General features: G+C 39.6%; 1 long non-coding RNA gene across 2 annotated transcripts in view; it reads left to right on the plus strand.

Annotated features, from left to right (window-relative positions):
* Window positions 1-16,382, plus strand: part of LOC122746256 — a 111,186-nt gene extending 94,804 nt beyond the window's left edge. For both annotated transcript variants that reach the window (XR_006355523.1, XR_006355524.1), the window contains 3 exons: window positions 10,447-10,563; window positions 13,838-14,010; window positions 16,190-16,382. This is a non-coding gene — a long non-coding RNA (uncharacterized LOC122746256). The remainder of the gene's footprint in view (window positions 1-10,446; window positions 10,564-13,837; window positions 14,011-16,189) is intronic.
* The last annotated feature ends 4,139 nt before the right edge of the window (window positions 16,383-20,521 follow it).

Here is a 20,521-nt window from a genome sequence, read left to right on the forward strand (position 1 = left end):
TACCATTACTGGGCACTTACCCCAAAGAGGTCAAAGACAGAAAGAGACGTCCCCGTTATGCCCAGAGTAACAATTTTTTTTGATGGAAGCAAAAACCTGTAGCAAAGTGGATGCCTATCACTGGGAGGATACATCAGAGGTCTATGACTTTTGGTTGATGTAGGAATTCCTGGTTTGAGGATTCTCTTCATTCATTCATGTTCAACACATGGGTAACATGGAAGATGTCTTAGGTGCTTTTCTCCTGAGGGGTACGGAAGTTAAGTGATTTGCTTAGGGTTATATAACTAATGTCAGAGGTAATATTGGATCCCAGGTGTTTCGGAGTCTAAGCCCAGCACCCTATTGTGCTGCCTTAACTGTTATTGGGAAAGGCTAAACAAGCATGATACATGATTAGAATGGAATAGTATTGCACTATCAGGAATGATAAAAATGAGAAATGTTGAGGTAAAACATGGGAAGATGTTTGAATTGATGCAAAATAGGCCGAAGTCATCAGAAACAAGAGGACATTATTACACAAGGACCATGATAATGTAAAGGCAAATAGCTTTGAAATGTCATCATTCAGATCAATGCAATAGCCAGGCTTGACTGCAGAGACGACTAATGATGAAAGAGTTCTTTTTCCTCTCTTCAGGGAGACCTGGTCACTGCATCTATTTGTATTGCTTAAATATACTTTGTTAGAAGTAAGGGGGTGTAGGGGTGGGATTGAAAAGTGAAATGATATGAAAAAGCATCAATAAAACATTTAAAAAAATCTACTACTGGCTCTTGTCCCTATGAACATGGGTCTGGTTAACCAACCCATTCTGTGAGCCTCCATAAACCACAAGGCTTACCTTCCATGCCCAAAGCCTCTGGTTGGAGGTCTGGAAAATTCTTGTTTTTCTCCAACTGAACAAGCATTTCTTTGCCTAATAACATATCATGAACAGCCGTCCTCCTTCTTCTGTCTGAAGTGTAGTCGTTGCTGCAGGCTCTGCAGATCTTTTAAATTCTGTATGACTTAGCCATTTTTTCATATGTATCCACTTTCAACTGGGCCACACAAAAGTTGTTTGGATGTTCTGCTGCTCTCCCCTCCCTTTATAATCCCTCCCTGAGACGTTTAGAGGAAAAAGAAAAAAAAATCAAAGCAGGAGAAATAGTTTGAAGGGGATATTAAGTTTTAGGACTAATCTCAAACGTACGGAGGTGACACTCTAAACCCACCATTTGCTATGTGCCTATGAGGGTCATAAATTCAGAGCTCAAAGGGACTTCAGAGGTCATCTCACTCCTCAATTTGAAGATAAAGGCCCAGACAATTTAAGTGACTTGCCTAATATCCCAACACATCCAGGAATTTGAACCCAGGTCCTCTGGTTGGTTCCCAGCCTATGTTCCTGCCACTGGATCATAGTGAATCTTCTATATATGGTAGCTGTGGTGAGAGAGACCGACCTAATCAAAACAAGATCCTTGCCTTCATGGACCTTACAGCCTAAATGGGAGAGAGGACAGATACTCAAATTAAAAACAAACTCTCCAGTAATTATCATGAGGAACAGAATAGAATAAGGGCAAGCATACTTTGCAAAGTCAGAGAAAAGGAAAATTTGGGCGAGTTATTTGGTCTGAGCTCCTTTTTCAGGAGTAATCACAACAGTTAATGCTGTTGCTAATTAATAACAACAACAATAATAACAATAACAATAGCTACTATGTACCAGGTACTGTAATAAGTACAATTATTATCTCACCGAACCCTCACAGAGACTGTGGGAGGTAGGAGCTATTATTACCCTATTTTACAGATGAGAAAATTGAAGCAGAAGTTAAAGAGACTTGCCCAGGGTCATACAGTTAGTGTCTGAGGTAGGCTTCGAATTCAGGTCTTTCTGACTCCAGACATGGTGCTCTGTCTACTGCCCTACCAGTTGCCAAGCAGTGACGGTTTTACCCTTTTTGATCTGGGTTGGGATCTGGGGAGAATTTGTGGCTATAAGACTTCTTGAAGCTAACTGGACCACACACAGGGATCAAATTCAAGGTCTTGGTCTCATTAGAACTGTTGTCCCTGGGGTTGTAGACTTAAGGACCTCCTTCCCATTCCTCTACCCTTGAGCCATAGGACCATCCAAAGCAACTTTGGCTCATTTGAAAAACATTTGACTTGAATGACAATAGCTTTTGCTGCTAGTTGGCATTAATAGGTAGCAAAGGAAATGCTTGAAGTTTTTGAGATTTTCTGAGACCGTTTATTTTATTTTATTTTTGGATCAACTGTAGTCCAGTGACTTGCTATTCCTTCTAGGGGCAAAGAAAAACTCCTATGTTTGGCAATTACAGATCTTCACAATCTGATTCCAACTTTTCTTTATAGGCTAATGACATAATACTTCCCCTTATGTACTCTACATTCCAGCCAGACTAGCATACCTCATGCTCCACGTACCCAAGGGTATGCTGGTCAATGTTTAACAACCAGGTCTCTGGGAAATTTTGTGTGTATGTGTATGTGTGTGCAGGTGTGTATATGTATGCATAGGTGTATATACATAAAATTTAATTTAATAATGATCATTTAATATTTAATTTATACACATATGCACACACACATATTTAACTTGGGAGAGATAATAAGGTTAGATATATAGGTCTGGGTATCACCTTTTTTTCGAGATGATAATTAAACCCAAGAGAGCCTATGAAGCCACCAAGCAATAAGATATCAGTTATTATTCCAAAATAAGGGGAAAAATGTCTCCAGCAGAAGAGGACGTGGAGACAATCCCTTTTCAGTTGGGAACCATTTAACTGCCCCTAATCCACACCAGTTTTCCTATTGTGACACTTTGCTTACATAGAAAATAGGTTGATCCCTTTGGCCTTCATCAAACCTTAATAGAAACAAGGTCTGCTCTGAGCCTGGATGGCCTCTTTTGTGTGCATCTCTGGAGGAGTGATGGTGAGTGTCACTTCTCAATTGGATCAGCAAATCCTGGCTCTCTTGATACACTCTGCTTTCTTATCTAGGCTTCCTCTTGGCCAGAGCAGATGTTGTTCCCTTTCTCTTCTTCCCAACTCCTCCCCACCCCCCACCCTATGCAGGGGCTGGCTCCCTGGCCCTTGTGGAGTAAACACATCCAAGGAGCGGTTTGGGAGGTTTCGGAGGGAAGGCAGCTCATATTTTATTCCCACATCTCAGTGGGTGGTGGTGTCAGAGCACCTCCTATGGGGCCACCAAACATGAAAGACATGGCAAAGACTCTTGGGGGTAGAGCTGGGGGAGAAGCCGGTCCAGGCATCTTAAATCATGGGGGCAGCGTGTGGGGAAGTAGGGAAGAGACCGTCCAGTCTTCTGAAATCTCCCTGGGGCCTGCTTGCTGGGAAAGGCAGCCCTTTAATTCAAAACCCAGACTGAAATGCCTCCAGCTAGGAGAAGGAAGAAGAGAGAGGCAAGAGAGTAGGAAGGAGGAAGATGGGAGAGAAGGGATCATGGAGAAGAGGATGAAAGAAAGGAGAGGAGAAGAGACAAGAAAGAAGAGGGAAAAAAAGAATTAAGGATTAGGAGGAAGAGAGAAGCAAGGAAGAAGATGTGAGGGAGGAGGGAGAAGAGGAAGAAGAGGAGGAGGGACAGGGGGAGGGTAAGGGAGCCTCCCTTGGCCCCATCCAGCTTTGCATTGGAAGCCCGGGAAGGCCAGAGCAGCCTGGCTGGCTGGCAGCCAAACTGTAATATTTCCTTTTGCTGTTGTTCAGAAAGGCATTCAGGGAAACAATTGAGCACAATGAGGGCCTTCCTGTTCCGGCCTCAGCGTGTGAACCACCCAGTAAACTGGGAATGAGTCATCCAGAATGAACTGTGAATTTCCTTTTCATTTGTAAATAGGCCCTCTCTGCAGAGGCCGCTGTGGGGGAGCTGGAAAAACACAGCCCCCAGGCTGGGTAGGCCTGGGCCTGCAGGTCCCCCCCCCCTACCCCTCCAGCCCCCCCATAATTTGGCCCCTTCAGAAGCCACTGCTTCCACCTCTGGAGGCCCAACAGGGTTTCCCACTGGGGGAACAAAAGTCAGTGTTTGTACAAGGAAATGTCACTAGTAGATTTGTGTGTATGTGTGTGTGGAGTCCCAGGTTCCAAGCTGAAGGTTGGACTGGGGGACGGGTTTGTGAAGTCAGTCTTGAAAAGGAAGCCAGTGCTCAGTGGCCCCTGAGAAGGAGTCAAAGGGAGACTAACTTTATAATATGTGTAGACTAGACAATGCATTTACCCCATGACATTTTTCTGTAATCCAAATAAAACAAAACTTGGGATAGTTGCACTGACTTGTTCTGGGATTTTCAGGGATGGCCTCACTTCCCTGAGACTCAGCCCTTCCAAGGCCCTCCACTACCAAAATCAAACTCCCAGTTTGGCCTTTTCTTTATACCACTGCCAAATGATTCTACCGTACGTTCTTTGTTTTCTTCTTGTCTTAGCTGATGATGTCTCCCACACCTGGAATGGATTTTCTCACCTTCATGCCCCTTGTACCTTTGCCCATAAATCATAATCTATTGAAATCCCTTCAAGACCCAGTTCAGCGACCATGAAGAATTCCCTGATCTCTTCTCCTTTCTCTTTCATCCCCACTCCATGTCCCCCACTGAAAGTAATTTTTCATTCAAATTTTCTCATGATTTATTTTTTTGTGTGTCTGTGTGTGAAGCAATTGGGGTTAAGTGACTTGCCCAGGGTCACACAGCTAGCAAGTATCAAGTGTCTGAGGCCAGATTTGACCTCCTGAATCCAGTGCTTGTGTCATCTAACTGCCCCCTTTTCAAGATATTTTGCCTGAAATTCTTGATTTTTTTTTTCATTTTTTTGTTGTGTCACAGTTCACAGCTTCATAGAATTCAACCTGGAAAGGATCTTTGAAACCATCTAATTCAACCCTTTCATTTTACAGATGAGAAACTGAGGTCCAAAAAGGTCAATGATTTGCCCAAGATCCCAAGAGTATTAAGTGTCAGAACTGGTGTTCAACCAAAACTTGACTTCATGCCTAGTTCTCTTGCCATTATACAACAGCTGCCTTATCTGTTTTTACAACTTTCCCCGTAGTACATTGTAAATTTCAAAAAGAGCAGAAGGAGTAATGTCTCCTTGGGTATTTGTTATGCAGTCTAAACTAGTTTTTCTCTAAAAGGCAAGGAAGCCATCACAGAGACTTGATTGGTGCAGGGAACCAGGGATTCAGATGGGGGTTTCTACTTCCCTGGGACATAGGCCAACCTAGAGGAGTCAGTGCCCTCAGGTCATCCAATAAATATCCTCTTCACCAGACACATTTCTGTATGGAGACAAGGGAAGCAGTGCTGTATCTCTGCTGAATATCCTTTCCATGTTATTGTGTGATGTATGAAAAATCTGCGAGACATAGTTTCTGGGTAACTAATAATTTTAGTATTTATGGCCAGCAGATAATTAACAACATGGTTATTTGACTTTCTCTCATAAACTAAAAATGAATCATCAGGCCAAACAATACTTATATGCCCTTGGAAAAGTGGATGTTCCCAACAGGTGGAAATAAGCACTTATTGGTTAACAATTAATGAGAGAATGAATTTTATAATGAGAATTGTATAATGATTTTCTAAGGTGGGCTTATTCTAATCAGGGGCTGGGGACCTGACTTTGATTATGTCACTCATGAGAGACACTCTTTTCAAGCTATACCATTCCCATCTTGGGTAATTTATAGAAAAAGATCACTTCTCTGCCCAGTCAATGAAAGATGGTGGGGTAAGAATTCCACCTAGATAAGATGCTCTGGGTGGGGTAAATTTGGGGGCAAGGTCAGAAATGTTCTTGAGGGACTGACTTTGAATGAGGAAATAGAATGCAAGAACTTTAATCCTAATTTAAAAAATGATTATTAGTATAACAGAAAAATGATCATTTTTCTCAATTATTATGTAAACTTTTTAATAAGTCTTGGTCAGTCTATAAGTGTTTCATTTTATCTCAGCCCAGTAAGATCTGGCCTAGAAGATAAGGCCTGTGTTAACATCTTCTTTTGTGTCCACTAGTACCTAGTATTTTGTATCTAGGAGGTGTTTAATTAATGTTTGAATACTGAATGAATGACTCGGGAATTTTTTCTTTGTGTTGTTGACTTCTAAACTCTGACTTGAATGACAGAGCTTCAGTGACCTTGGTTTCTTGTCTTTACAACCCATCCCAAATTTCCCTTGCCACTTCTCTGCTCTTATAGCTAAACTCTGTGATACAGAGCTATTGGCTTCCATGTTGTTCCTCCCATTTGACAATCCACCTCCTGACTGTTTTCATTGACTGTCCCTCATGTCTGCTCCAAGAATGGTCCTATGGCATTATTTAGATGTTTTTTGGAGTGATCATGTCATGAGTTCTGAGAGCTTACTGCCTTTCCTCTGCCATCTTGGTTCTGCCCTGGAAAAATCTGTCCCTCACTTCTGGAATATTCTCCATCCTCATCTTCACCTCCTAGCTTTCTTGGCTTCCTTCTAGTCTTAACCACCTTCTGCAAGAAGGCTTTGCCAATCTTCCTTAATCAACGTCTTTCCTCTGAGTCTACACCCAATTGATTCCATATATGTCTTGTTTGTACCTAGTGTGCATGTTGTCATCCCCATTAAATTGGGGGCTCCTTGAGATTAGGGACTTTTTAACTTTATGGGCGGGCTCTGTTCTTGCCCTCAGTGAGCTTGCAGAGACACTCGTGTGCTCTCTTTGGCTTGGGAACTGGATGAGAGCAATTGCAGCCCTCTAGGGTTCCCCATCTTCTCTCTTGTCTAGGCTTTCCTATCTTTCAGAGCCATGCTCGCTCTCTTTACTAATATTTAATATACTTTAACAAATGCCTAATGCCCTAAAACTGGTGCAGTAGACTCTAATTTCTACATAACAAATATATGATAAACCCTAAGAGTAATCAATAATATTAATAACACTAATTACACTTAAAAGTGTGTCATGCATTTTAAGAGAGAGTTAAATCCTTACTATCATACCTCTAGGTGTTGGTCTCATTGATGTGATTTCTCCCCAACCCTCCCCACAACCCCCTCCCCCCAGACTACAAATCACGAACTATCCATGCATGATTATTCTTGTCTTTGTCCTTCCATGAGTCTGACATAGGATAGTCTACCCAGTATGCTAGGGGATTTCCTCACTGTGTCCTGACATCATGAGGATGCCAGTGGTACACACAGGATGTTCAATGGAGAATAAACATTATTCATCCACTTGGTTTTCCTGTATATTGTTAAGCCAAACTCTTTTGAGTGAGTATTGTGATGTTTAAAATCTTAATTGTGGTCACCAAAAATTAAAAAGCTTCAGTACCAGTCTTTGGGCATTAAACATTTATTAAAGCATACAGATATTTACAAAGAGTTCAGAAGGTTATGAAAAAGAAATCCTACCTAGCCTAGAGTTCCAGCCTGGTTGGGTTCTTCTTGAAGTCCTCCTCCATGAGCCTGCTTTAATCAGGAACTCCTTCTTAAGCTGACTGTGGAAGCTTTTTTATAGTTCTGGAACAGAGGTGGTCCTTACACACTGCTTCAAGGTGATTGGTTGGTGTCATCCAAATCCATTGGCTTTGAAGGTCTTCTCAAGTTGAGTTCACAGTCTAGTTTCTGAGAACAATACCTTCTTAAGGGCTAGCCAGGTGTGATTACAATCCAATTAACTTGAAGTAGGCTTAATCAGCAGTCAATCACTCTCATTTGATTCAATCAGTCTTGATTAATCTCCAGGTGGGTCTTTGAGTATCTGCTAAATCCCATTATTTCATCACATTATGGATCACTTCCAGAAGGTTCTGCAGTGTTCCAGGCCTCCAGGCAATTAGCCTGGTGTTATCCACAAACAAGACCACCAGGAGGGTTTTACCATCCTTAGGGAATCATTTTTCAACTTGGACTTTGTGCTGGAACTTCTATAGTGGTGAACAACATTAGTGAATTTGTAGCTTTCTTTTATATCTTACATCTGATATTTTTGATCAGAGGTTCATTGAACAATTTTATTTTTGGTGTTATATCTTTTAATGAATCATGAATAGTTTTTTAATGTATAGTTGGGACCATTATTATTGCATGAGATCTTTAAAGTCACATTTTGCTCTCCTTCATGAAATGTTATTATTATTATATAATGTATTATAATACAATAAACACAGTGGGGTCTATAGTAGTGGTGTCAAACTCAAATAGCAATGGAAACCAACCATAGACATTGACTTAGAAAACCACAAATTAACATATCTATGTTGTATTATATTCTTATTTTTAAATTTTCCAATTACATTTTAATGTATTTGGGAAAGGAGATGTCTCTGCTCTGCAGCATTTAGTCAATTATATGATGGCAAAGATATAGTCTACTATGGAATAACACTTATGAAAGTTTGCCTTTTCCCTACAAATACTTTCAGTGAAGATGCCCTCTGTGTGTGAGTAAATAATTCTTATAATCATTTATGTAGATGGGAAAATAAACATATAAGTTGGTTTATAGGGACATAGGATTATTGGTTTTTGCTTCCCCTTTTTTGGACATTAATAAGGTTCTAGAATTTTTTCTCCCACATCTCATTCAGATAGACACCTTGTGAAATTATTCCCTCAATGCTTTCATAGTTGTGTCACCTTTAGTATGGATCTTTTTTATGCATGCTTGGTCTAATTCAGCTGCCTTCCCTATTTTCCCCAGTACCACTTATACCTCTTCCATAAATATATCTGTTATTGTGATATAAGGGACTAAATGTAATGCTTCAACTGTCTGAGATGTTTAAAAAAATTGTCATCAAAATCTTTGCAAATTGTCTCCATTTTCCTTCTTTTTGTTGTATTCCTTCCTTTTTCTTTTTAAAATGCCCTTAGGACAACTTTGCTTAGTTGAGATTCTCTTTAAATTTGTCTTACTCTTCATTTTATATTCTGAACTGTTGTTGCCTCTGGCTACCACATATTTCTGCTTGGCAAGTAAGTTAAATGTTTGCTGACTAAAGTGCTTTTTAGTCTCTTTCTGTCTTCTTACTGTGGTAACTGATTTATATTGATTAAGCTCTTGAATGGAATTATGATAGTCTCTGTCTATGCCCTTTCTTTCTTCCAGCCACATACCACTTTTCATCATCAATAATATTTGATTAGGTCAGGATTGAGTTATTTCAATTATACCAGATATTTTTTCCCCTCATTTTTATTCAGTCTTCTAGGTTTGTACTAATTTTGATCTTTGCTCTATTAAGTCTATGGTCCAAATGTATAGAAATAGCTGACTCAGGAATGACTTCCATATCAATGTGTCATTTTCTGTCCTTTAAAATACAATCAATTTCATTTTATGTGATATTATTCTGTGCTTGCCATGTTCAGTAGGCACTGGTTCTTTTCTTGTAAAAAATAATAATCATGATATATAGGTGAAAGCCTTCTATGTAGTCTAAAAGTCTTTGGTCTCTCTCATTTCTTACTTTGGATCTATATTTTCCAATGTATTTCTCCCCTTTAAAAAAATATTTCCACCTTTGCACTGAAATTAATGAGTGTCAAAGTATATGTTGATTTAATTTGGTGAATCTTAGCAAGTCTTTTTTTGGTGTGATTTCTTTACCTCTTCATTCTCTGCATCAGATATTGATGACTAAACTGCATTTATTTTCATGTTCATCTTTTTTTGGCAAATAATTACCATTAACATCACATTACAAGATGAACAAATGCCCCCATGAAATGATGTTTCCTTTTAAAGTTGGTGCATGAAAAAACTAATTGGGGGGTAGCTAGGTAGCACAGTGGATAGAGCACTGGCCCTGGAGTCAGGAGGACCTGAGTTCAAATCAGGCCTCAGAAACTTGACACTAGCTGTGTGACCCTGGGCAAGTCACAACCCCAATTGCCTCACCAAACAAACAAACAAACCAAACCTAATTGGGCCAGTTCATTGTCTCTATAATGAAGGTCTGTGAGTCATTGTACCATTTAAATTCAACTTCTGTTTCCATTTAAATTTTAAAAGACTTTTCTTGAGTATGTTTACTTCTTGGGTAAGTGAACTAGAGGCTCACATTTAGAGTGCCAATAACTAAGTTAAAGTTTATAAGATGGTCTAAAAACTTGTGATTATTAGCTAGTCCCTCTGTGCCCCTCTCCTCTTTATTTCTGTCACTGTCACTATAGCAGCAGAAGTAGAAGGGCTATACAAGATTGTGGGCCATTCAGTTCTTTTCTTTGCTTCATAGGTTGCAATGGCCAATGAATTAAGCATCCAGTGGTCTACTGGGGTTAAGTCTCTCTCTGATTAGCTGGGCTGGTCCTCAAAAGGCTGACTCAGTGGAGGTCTAAGACTGTGCTTGAAGAATTTATGGAATGATAGAATATGTCAAATCTTGTACTCTTCTTGTATGATTTTTTTCAGACCTCTCTATTCCTTAAGGAGAACTAGAGCTGAATTGAATGAGATTAAATTGAAGAGGAATGAATGTAAAGTTTCACACTTGGACTTGAACAATACTTCATCAATATAAAGATAGAGGTATGCATCACCAAATGTCAATCATCTGAAAAAGATCTGAGGGTTTTATTGGACCACAAGTTCGCTATGAGTTAGCAGATTGATGTAGCAGCCAAAAAAGGAATGCAATTTTGGGTTTCATTATAAGAGACATAATTTCTAAAATAAAGGAGGTAATAATATCCCTCATATACACTATCCAAGTATGATCATATCTCAACTATTTCCATTTTTTAAAATTCCTAGCACTTAGTAAGCACTTGATAAATGTATTTTGATTGATTGGTAAGGTTATTAAAATGAAAAGATAAGGGAATAAGGTACATATTCCTTTTTTAAAATTAAAAGTTACAATTATTAGCATGTAGTTTTTCATCTTTCCCACTTCTCTCACTTACTGAAAAGGATGAAAAAAAGAAAGTAATACATAATCACCGAATTAAATTTGCATAGTCAAGCAATACAGATTCTAACATTGGTCATGTCCAAACATGAATTTCTCATTCCACACATTAGTCCATAATCTCTCTGACATGAGATGGGTGTTGTTCTTCACTGTTTTTCTGGAATCTTGGTAAGTGGTTTCCTTTAGTTGATTAGAGTTGTAAATCTTTCATAATGTTCACTTTTACAATATTGATATTATGGTATAAATTCTACTCATTCTGCTCACTTCACTGTGCATCAGTTTATAAAAATCTTTTAAGGCCTTGTTAAACACAATATTTTCCTTCATTTATTATAGAATAATAGTATTCTATTACATTCATACACTATAATTTATCTTGCCGTTTTCCAGTGATGAAGTAGGTATTCTTTAACTAGATTTCAGCACAGTATTTGATAACACCTTTCGCACCATTCTTCTGGGGAAAAAAATGGACTGATATGGGCAAGATGATAGTATAATTAGGTGAATTTGGAACTGGTTAAAAGACAAGGCACAAAGAGTAGTTACTAATGGTTAGATGCCAAGATGGAAGGTCACCTTCTACACAAAGTCTTTTTATGATCTCAACAACTGATAATACCCTCCTTCCCTAAATACCTTGATTTATTGTTATTTTGTATTCCCTCTTTCTCTCCCTCCCTTTTCCTCCCTTCCTCCCATCCCCCTCTCTCTTTACACATTTATGTCTCCCCATTAGAATACAAGCTCCTTGAGAATAGAGATCCTTCCTTCCTTCTTCCTTCTTTCCTCCTTCTTTTTCTTTTTCTCCTGTATCTACCCCTACAACCCTCAATCTCTTGGTACCTCAGTTCTTTCCTAGGCCATCACCTCTGCACTGGCTACATTCCCTTCCCTCCAATTCTATATCATTCTCTTCTCTTCAATTCCTTGCCTTTTTACCCTGTTCCCAATCCTTTCCTCTCAAGTCTCAAGCTTGGATTATTCCCACCATCTGCTGCCTTTGCTCATACTCACATGTTGCTGAACAAACCTGGAGAATATCGTGAAACCATAATGACTGGGTCTGTTAAAAATTTATGCTACATTATTTCAACCAGGTCTTCACTATAGCAAGGCGATCATTTAACACCTGCCTTACTGACTCGCTATCCCACTTACCATAGCAGCTTTTCCAAACCTTTTCATCTCTTCTCAAATTTCCCATGGCTCCCTTACCCTCTCAGTTGAGGTCCTTGCCACATATATCACTGGAAACAATTTCATCAAAGCCTGTCTGCCTTTCCAAAAAATTTAGAGCTAGCCAAAAGTGGAATGGGTTAATTGGGAGTCCCCTCAATGAAGGTCTTCATGTAGAGATTGAATGAGCACTTGCCAGGGATCCTAGTGGAAAGAGTTCTTGGCCATATTTGGATAGGACTAGATTCTGTGTGAAGTCCCTTTTAACCTGCAGTTCTGTGAATGTTGATAATTGAACAGTGTTGACTTGAAAGGGATCTTCAGGGATATGCTGAAGGACTCTGCCCTTAGCCATATCACTATTAGGCATTTTTATAAATCACCTGGAAGTAGACATGCAGTAGATGACCTATTTATCAAATCTATAGGTGATACAAAGTTGAAAGGCAGAGCTAACAGATTGAATGACAGATTTATGATCAAAATTATTTTGATAGATTGGGATAATGGACTCAAATAAATAATGAAATTTAACAGGGATAAATGTATTTTGCTATTAGATTAAAAAGCCAGCTACCTAAGTACATAATAAGAGAGGCCTGGCTTGATAGTATTTCATGTAAAAGAGACCAGGGAGTTTAAGTTGACTAAAAGCTTAGTATAAGCTCATATGCAGCTGCTAAAAACAAAAACAAAAAACAAAGGAATCTTATATTTCATTATAGTTTCCTAGTTCCCAGACCATAGAAAATAAAAATCTTGCTCTGCTTTATTCAGGACAAATTTTACTAGAGACATTGACAAACTGTGACTAGGGTCACAATGGAATATCAAACCACACTATTTAGGAGGGATAATGGAAGGAAAGAAATTATTAAGCTTGGAGAAAACAAGATTATCTTATTTTATTTCTTTTCTAGTTTTTATTTTTTTCTCTCATCAATTTTCTCCCTCCCATTTCTTTTCCTTCTCACCACTGTAAAACAAAACGAAAACAAAAACTTTTAACAAGTAAGTATGATTAATCAAAACAAATTCCCATGTTGGTCATGCCCCAAAATGTATGTCACATCCATCACCTCTTTGTCAGGAGGTAGGCAGCATTTTTATCACTGGTCTTCTAGAATAATAACTGATTATTGCATTGATCAGAATTCTTAAGGTATTCAAAAATTTATTTTTACAGTGTTAACGATATAGAATAAATTGTTCTAGTTCTGCTTATTTGATTCTATATCAATCCATACAAGTCTTCCCAGATTTCTCTGAAATCCTTCTTTCCTTCCTTCTTTGGTTAACCTCCCCCCCTTTGACATTTACTGGCTGTGTGACCTTGGACAAGTCACTTAACCTCTCTGAGCATCAGCCAGTTTCTTACTTACCTAATGGTCATGTCTACCTCACAGGGTTGTTTTGAGGATTAAATGAGATAATGGATACATTAAAGCCCATTGCAAACTTTAAAGCACTATAAAACTGTCAATTATTAGTATTGATCAAGGCTAAAGACCCCATAGACTGTTTCTCTTATTTTCTCCTGCCAGTGGAAACCTTTTTGTCTGGCAAATAAAATAACAGAAACCCAGTCATAAATAATAGAGGAAATGTAATTGCTTTTAATGAGGGAATAGATCTGGATTTTATTTACTATCCCAACTAAATTATGAATTTGTTCCAGAAATGACAGGATCTTGTATAAATCCTCAGGCTTTTAGGGCAGAGAAGAGAAAGACAGCATTGAATAATAGACCCAGAGCTGCCTTTACATCTAGGGATACCTGGTTTCAAATGCGACTCCTACACTTATTGGATGTTTGACCATGGGTAACTCACTTCATCTTTACAATGCTTCTGACAACTGAAAGACCGTGAATTACAAGGTAGGTACCTTCCTCCTTTGGTTAAGACAGTTCCCTCACTAGTAGTTCACTACTCTTAAGGGTGTGCTGCAGTCAACCAATTGTTAAATTTTCAGTGTGAGCACTGCTATCTCAGAAATCGGCAAATGATACAAATCAAGGCTTCATTTATTGTTTTTTGTTTGTTTGTTTTTAAGTGAGGCAATTGGGGTTAAGTGACTTGCCCAGGGTCACACAAGCTAGTAAGTGTTAAGTGTCTGAGGCCGGATTTGAACTCAGGTCCTTCTGATTCCAGGGCCGGTGCTCTATCCATTGTGCCACCTAACTGCCCCATTTATTGTTTTATTGATTGTCTAGACTCAAGAAAGTGGAGGGAATGTTAATGATGCAGATCAAACTTAAAAGTTTGTCATACCTCCATTCCAGAGACCTGATTGTTAAATATTTACCAGCACACCCATGCTGAGACCAATGCAATCAAAGGTATCACTGAAAATAAAACAAATCAGAATGCTGAGATCTGGATGAGTCAAGCTTAGCTTCTGGGAAAATTGCAGTACAGATGAAGTTTGTTTTTGACTTTCTAAACTTTCATGTCAGCAGCATATGACCCACTTGGTGGAGCTTACTCCCTATCTCAGTCCAAGACTTTCAGGACCCTCCCCCCTGCTTTCTTTCAAAATTACAGAAAAAAAAGATCAGATGAGATCATTGACTGTCAGATTATAATGGCTGGTGAAGCTCAATGTATGTTAACCCATCCTCTTCTGTAAGATAGTACCCATGGGGGCAGCTTGGTGGCACAGTGGACAAAGCACTGGCCCTGGATTCAGGAGGACCTGAGTTCAAATCTAGCCTCAGACACTTGACACTTACTAGCTGTGTGACCCTGGGCAAGTCACTTAACCCTCATTACCCCGCAAAAGAAAACCAAACAAAACAAAAAACAGAAAAAAAACTTAATTAAAAAAAAAGACAGTACCCATGTCACACAGTCCTCTGGGTCACAGTTCCTCTTCTTTTCACCTGTCCTTCACCCAAGTGCCAGAATTCCTAGTTTGCTTTGCTAAGAAGCAGCAGGGGAGCCATTGGAACCCTTAAGGTCCCTTTCAGCCTGGCCTTTAATCCTCTCCTTTCCCCTTTCCCTCAGCTCTGTTTTCATTAAGAACTGGAGGGAGAAAGATTCTCTTCCTATTATTCCTATTTTCCCAAACTGTCTGGGTCCATGTAGCTCCAGAGAACAGATTGGGAGACCATTGTCCAGGAATGTACGTAGTCCTTCAGCATCTAGCATTATGTGGATGTGACACCACCATATCCTGAGCTGGCCCACTCTAGCCTAGGAGGACCATGGGATTCTCTAACCCTTTCCCCCTGCCCCATCCCCACCCCATCCTGTGCTAAGGGTGACAAAACTTTCTATGTCATCAGCCTTGTGCGTGAGCCTAAACTTTGAACACTGCACCAGAGAATCGAGATTAACCATTTTTTTTAAATTAAAGAGAAGAAAGAGCTAAATTTGAAATGCAACAATGAACCATCCAAGTCATTGGTGCATGTGATAGCTCTCTCAAGCAGCTGTTGGTAATTCCATCCCTCCAATAGCACTAACCTGGAGAAGCAGTCACAGCACCAGGGTGCCATCAATCAATGGGAGGATCCCAGCAATCAGAGCCCTGCTATGCTCATATGATATCACAGCAGCAGGCATTGCATAGCATTGGGTGGGGGAGGGGAGGAGAGGAGGAAGCTGGTATCCCATGAATCTCTGTTGCCAGTGGAGAGTCCTCAAGTCATAGCAAGACTTACACTTACTTCTTTTGGATCTGATGGTCGTTTTGCTCACTTTGCATCTCATCTATATCCTTAACTATTACTTTGGACAGAACAAAAAGCTTAAAGTTACTTAATAGAAAATAAAGTCTTCTATATATACCCATATATTATACCCATATATACATATATACACATGCACACAGACATGCACACATGTGGCACACTTTCTGTTATGTATATGTGTGGATAAACACACACACATTCATACATACATATATGTATGTATATCTAAATATAGACACACATATGTGTGTATGTATATATATATATATATATTCATATACACACATATATATACATACTTTTTTCTCCCTTTCCCCTCCCCTTTCCCCTCCCCCCCTCCCCTCCTCTCTCCTCTCCTCAGTGCTACTGTCTGAGTAAGGAAGACCCAGGTTTAAGTCTTAACTTCAATACATATTGACTGTGTGATCCTGAGCAAGTCATTAACCTCTCAGTGTCTCAGGCAATACTCTTAAGACCAGTGATGTCAAACTCGAATGGAAACGGGGGCCACTAAAGGTAAGTAAGGATCCCTGTGAGTACACATTGACTTAGAAAACCGCATATCAACATAATCTATGTTCTATTGTATTTTTATTTGTTTTGTTAAACATTTCCCAATCAGATTTTAATTTGATTTGGGCTGCACTTGAGTTTGACATCTCTTCTCTAAGATAATACCTTTCAGAGCAGGTGCCAATCTATATTGATGAAAGAAGTTTCCTTATCTGTAGTCAGAATTTCCCTTTTGGTGTGCAGTGCACAGAACAACAGTCCTGCAGTCAGGTGGAGCTGAGTTCAAATCCTGCCTCAGATACTTACTAGCTGGGCAAGTCACTTAACCTTGATGGCCTCAAAAAAAAGTTTCCTTCAGGGATGAAATCACAGACCTGGTACAAATGTATGCATATATTAAATCATCTTTCTCTCTCTGACGTGTCACTCCCTCATTTCCCCATTCAATTAACTCTAAGGACTCCTATTGGGTTAGGGTAGGATTTCCCTGTTTGTCTTTAAAGTCCTTCCAAACCTGGTTCCAATCCCTCTTTCGACCCTCACTGTGCATTCCTCCCATTCTCCCACTCTGTGGGTCAGCCAAACTGGTTTTCTTTATGTTCCCCACACTGGGCATCCCTCCCATCTCTAGCCTTTGCGTTTGCTCTGCCTTGTGTCTGGAATACACTCCTTCCTCACCTCTTCCTCTTGGAACCCCTTGTTTTCTTCGATACTGAGCCCAAGTACCACTTTCCACTTGCATTCTTCCTGATCCCTCCAACTTCTAGAGCCCTCCGTCCCTAACTGCATTGTGTTTAACTGCCTTGTATTGATTCAGTACATAGAACTGTATTTACATGGTGTCTCCTTTGGTAGAATGGAAGATCCCTGAAGACCAGGATGATTTTACTTTTGTCTCTTTATTAACAGTGATGAGCATGGTGCCTACACATAGTAGTTAATTAATAAAATAATAATCATGTATATATGTATATATATACATATATATGAGTGTGTTACATACATGTACATATGTGGCATCAAATATAACTTCAGTGCCCATTTTTACTCTTACTTAACTGTTAGAACTTGTTCACTTGCCTTTGTCACACTGCTTACAATGACTCCCTCCTTCCTGCCAAATAAAAACTGAGTTAAAAAGCATACTGTTTGATGCAAACACATTTTGGGGAGGTAAAAGAACTCTACTGGCTATTTATTCAATTGTGTGAATTGGTGTGATTTCTTTTTTTAACACCTTCCAGAAATCATGTAATCAGTGGTTTTAGGGTAGAGAATAGAGAGTGTGTCCTATCAGGATGTGAAACACTTTGGGTGGTGCCTCAGTGAGGGTCCTAGAGGACACTAAGTGCCTGGAGCACACTAAGGACCTGGGAGGAGGGAGGACAAGCAGACAGACAAAAGTAAAAAAAGGGGAGTTGGGCTGACACCTATGACAAACTTTGTCTATTTCTTTTTGTTCTTTTTTCCCCCTTTTTTGGTGGGGTATTGAGGGTTATGTGACAATTGGAGTGATGCCACGTGCTGGAGAGTTACAATAGGAAAGCTTCGCCATGAGGAGAAGACGTCTGAGGGCAAGACATGCAGCTTAGAAGGTCATTTCTGGGGCAGCTAGGTGGCGCAGTGGATAGAGTACCAGCCCTGGAGTCAGGAGGACCTAAGTTCAAATCAGGCCTCAGACACTTAACACTTACTAGCTGTGTGACCCTGGGCAAGTCACTTAACCCCAATTGCCTCACAAAAAAAAAAAAAAAGAAAAAAGGTCAGTTCCTTGGCATTAGGAAGTGATGTTTCTGGTTGAGATGAGAGGCTTCAGGGAGGAAGAAGGAAGCGTGGGTCTTTTTTTTTTTCCTGACCTCGTCATGTCAGATCGGATGATGGAGGTCTCTTACAAATAGTTAGATTTTTATCTTTCTCTCTGATCATTAGATCCTAATGCTTTTTAATAAATACTTAAATATTCTTGCTAAAGCTTCTAATTTATTAGCAACCACTCAATAGATATTTTAGACAGTATAGCTAGATAGCAACTTTACAGTTAAGTGACTTGCCCAGGGTCACACAGCTAGTAAGTGTCTACTGTCTGAGGCTGGATTTGACCTTTGGTCCTCCTGAATCCAGGGCCGGTGCTTTATCCACTGCACCATTTAGCTGCCCCAAACATTATGTATTTCAGTGTTTTCTCTAGGTCTGGCCTTATGCCTAGGATAGGGTAAAGTAATTCTGATTCCTTTTCCTACTCCTTTTTTGCCTCCCTTTGGTACATATATCTTCCTTTCCCCAGGAACCATATGTCATCATTATTGTTGATATTGTTGTTGTTTTAGCTCATTTACGTTATGAGTTTAAAAGGTCTTTAGTGGGCAGACTTGGGAACCCAATCACCATTTATAACTTTGTTCCAGTGGAAAAATGTATTCTAATTTCCACACAACTGATTTGAAAATGAACTTTTGAAGTATAACTATTTCAGAAGTTGGGGACAGAACATATTGAATTTCAATGAAGTGCTGGGTCCTAGACTGAGATCAGAATCTTAGCTTTGTTTCTAGGCAGTTGTCATAACTCTCCTCCTGCCTGGCTTCTCCTCCCCACCCCTCCACTTGAATTTGCATTGCGACCATGCCCATTTGCTCATGTTCTAAAAGAGTAATTGCATTTAGGAAACATTTAGACAGCAAGATGGGAAAGACAGACAAATGCACAGTCAGAGATTCCAGGAGCAGGAACGAATGATCCTAAGGTTTTAAATATCTGAGAATCACGTGTTGGAACTGACATCCATTATAGAACTGCTGTAGGGTGGAAAATGCCATAGACTAAATTGTTTCACTGATGGTCTCCAAAATAGATGTTCAAAGACAAAGATCATGAGCTATACTTTCCTCTCTTGGCCACGGTCTCTTTGGCTTTGTCTAGACTCATAAAGGAAATTGAAAACTGAAGAACTTTTGGGGATAAGTTATGCAAAGGGTAGGAGTCAAGAAAAACTTATGAGGAGATTAAAAAAATCAAAAAGAGTACTGGCTTTGTAATCAGAGGACCTCAGTTGAAATTCTACCTCTGAAGCTTAGCACCTATGTGACCTTGGCCAAATTACTTAACTGAGTTTCAGTTTTTTTTATCTGTAAAATTAGGGCATTGAATGATAGGGCTCTGGGGTCCCATCCAATCCTAGGCCTACAGTCCTATCATCCTCTGACTATTAGGAGGACTGACATCCTAATGGATAATTTAATTTGATCAAATGCAGTGGACAATTGCAAAGAGTCAAAGGGTGGGAAGCAATTTAAAAAGGAACTCAACAGGATATTTTTTTCTCTTTTAGTGGCAGGATTATTTGGATACAATAACACAATGGAAGAAATCCATGCCAGAATGACACAAAAGACATGTTTAACAGATAGAGAATCTCTACATCATATACCCAGCCATTTCTTTATTGAAAGTGCATGTGTTTATACACGAACTAGTTTAATCACCACTCCCTGATGGTGAATCATTGGCTAACTATCCCCTTGTGAATTGAAGATCACAAAAACGAGTCAACAGAATTTAACTTTTTATTGGTCATTAGATTATTTTAGAACAAGATATTTCTAAACCATTACCCCTTGATTATTCACCTTGTAGAGGATGCTTTTATTCCAGATTATTATTATATTTTTTTTCCTAGGCAAGGTTTATTCTGTTCTCTGGCATTTTCAACTCTAGGATTTATTTATTTATTTTTACTTTTCTCCCTGAATCCTCCCTCCCTCCCTCCCCCCTCTCTCTGATTATTAACAAACATAGACGGCTCAAGAGAATTAGAAAAGATGATCACACATGAAATGATGAATTTCTGATATGAACAAGGTAGGAACAAAATCACCCTATTTGAAGCTCTAGACCTTTAGGCCTTTTGTAATCACCCAATGTACATTGATGCAATACGTGTCTGTCTGTCTGTCTGTCTGTCTGTCTGTCTGTCTGTCTGTCTGTCTGTCTGTCTGTCTGTCTGTCTCTCTCTCTCTCTCTCTCTCTCTCTTCCTCCCTCCCTCCCTTCCTCCCTTCCTCCCTCCCTCCCTCCCTTCCTCCCTTCCTCCCTTCCTCCCTTCCTCCCTCCCTCCCTCCCTCCCTCCCTTCCTCCCTCCCTTCCTCCCTCCCTCCCTCCCTCCCTCCCTTCCTCCCTCCCTTT

This window comes from Dromiciops gliroides, chromosome 3 (assembly GCF_019393635.1).
Source record: "Dromiciops gliroides isolate mDroGli1 chromosome 3, mDroGli1.pri, whole genome shotgun sequence".
Classification (NCBI taxonomy): Eukaryota; Metazoa; Chordata; class Mammalia; order Microbiotheria; family Microbiotheriidae; genus Dromiciops; species Dromiciops gliroides.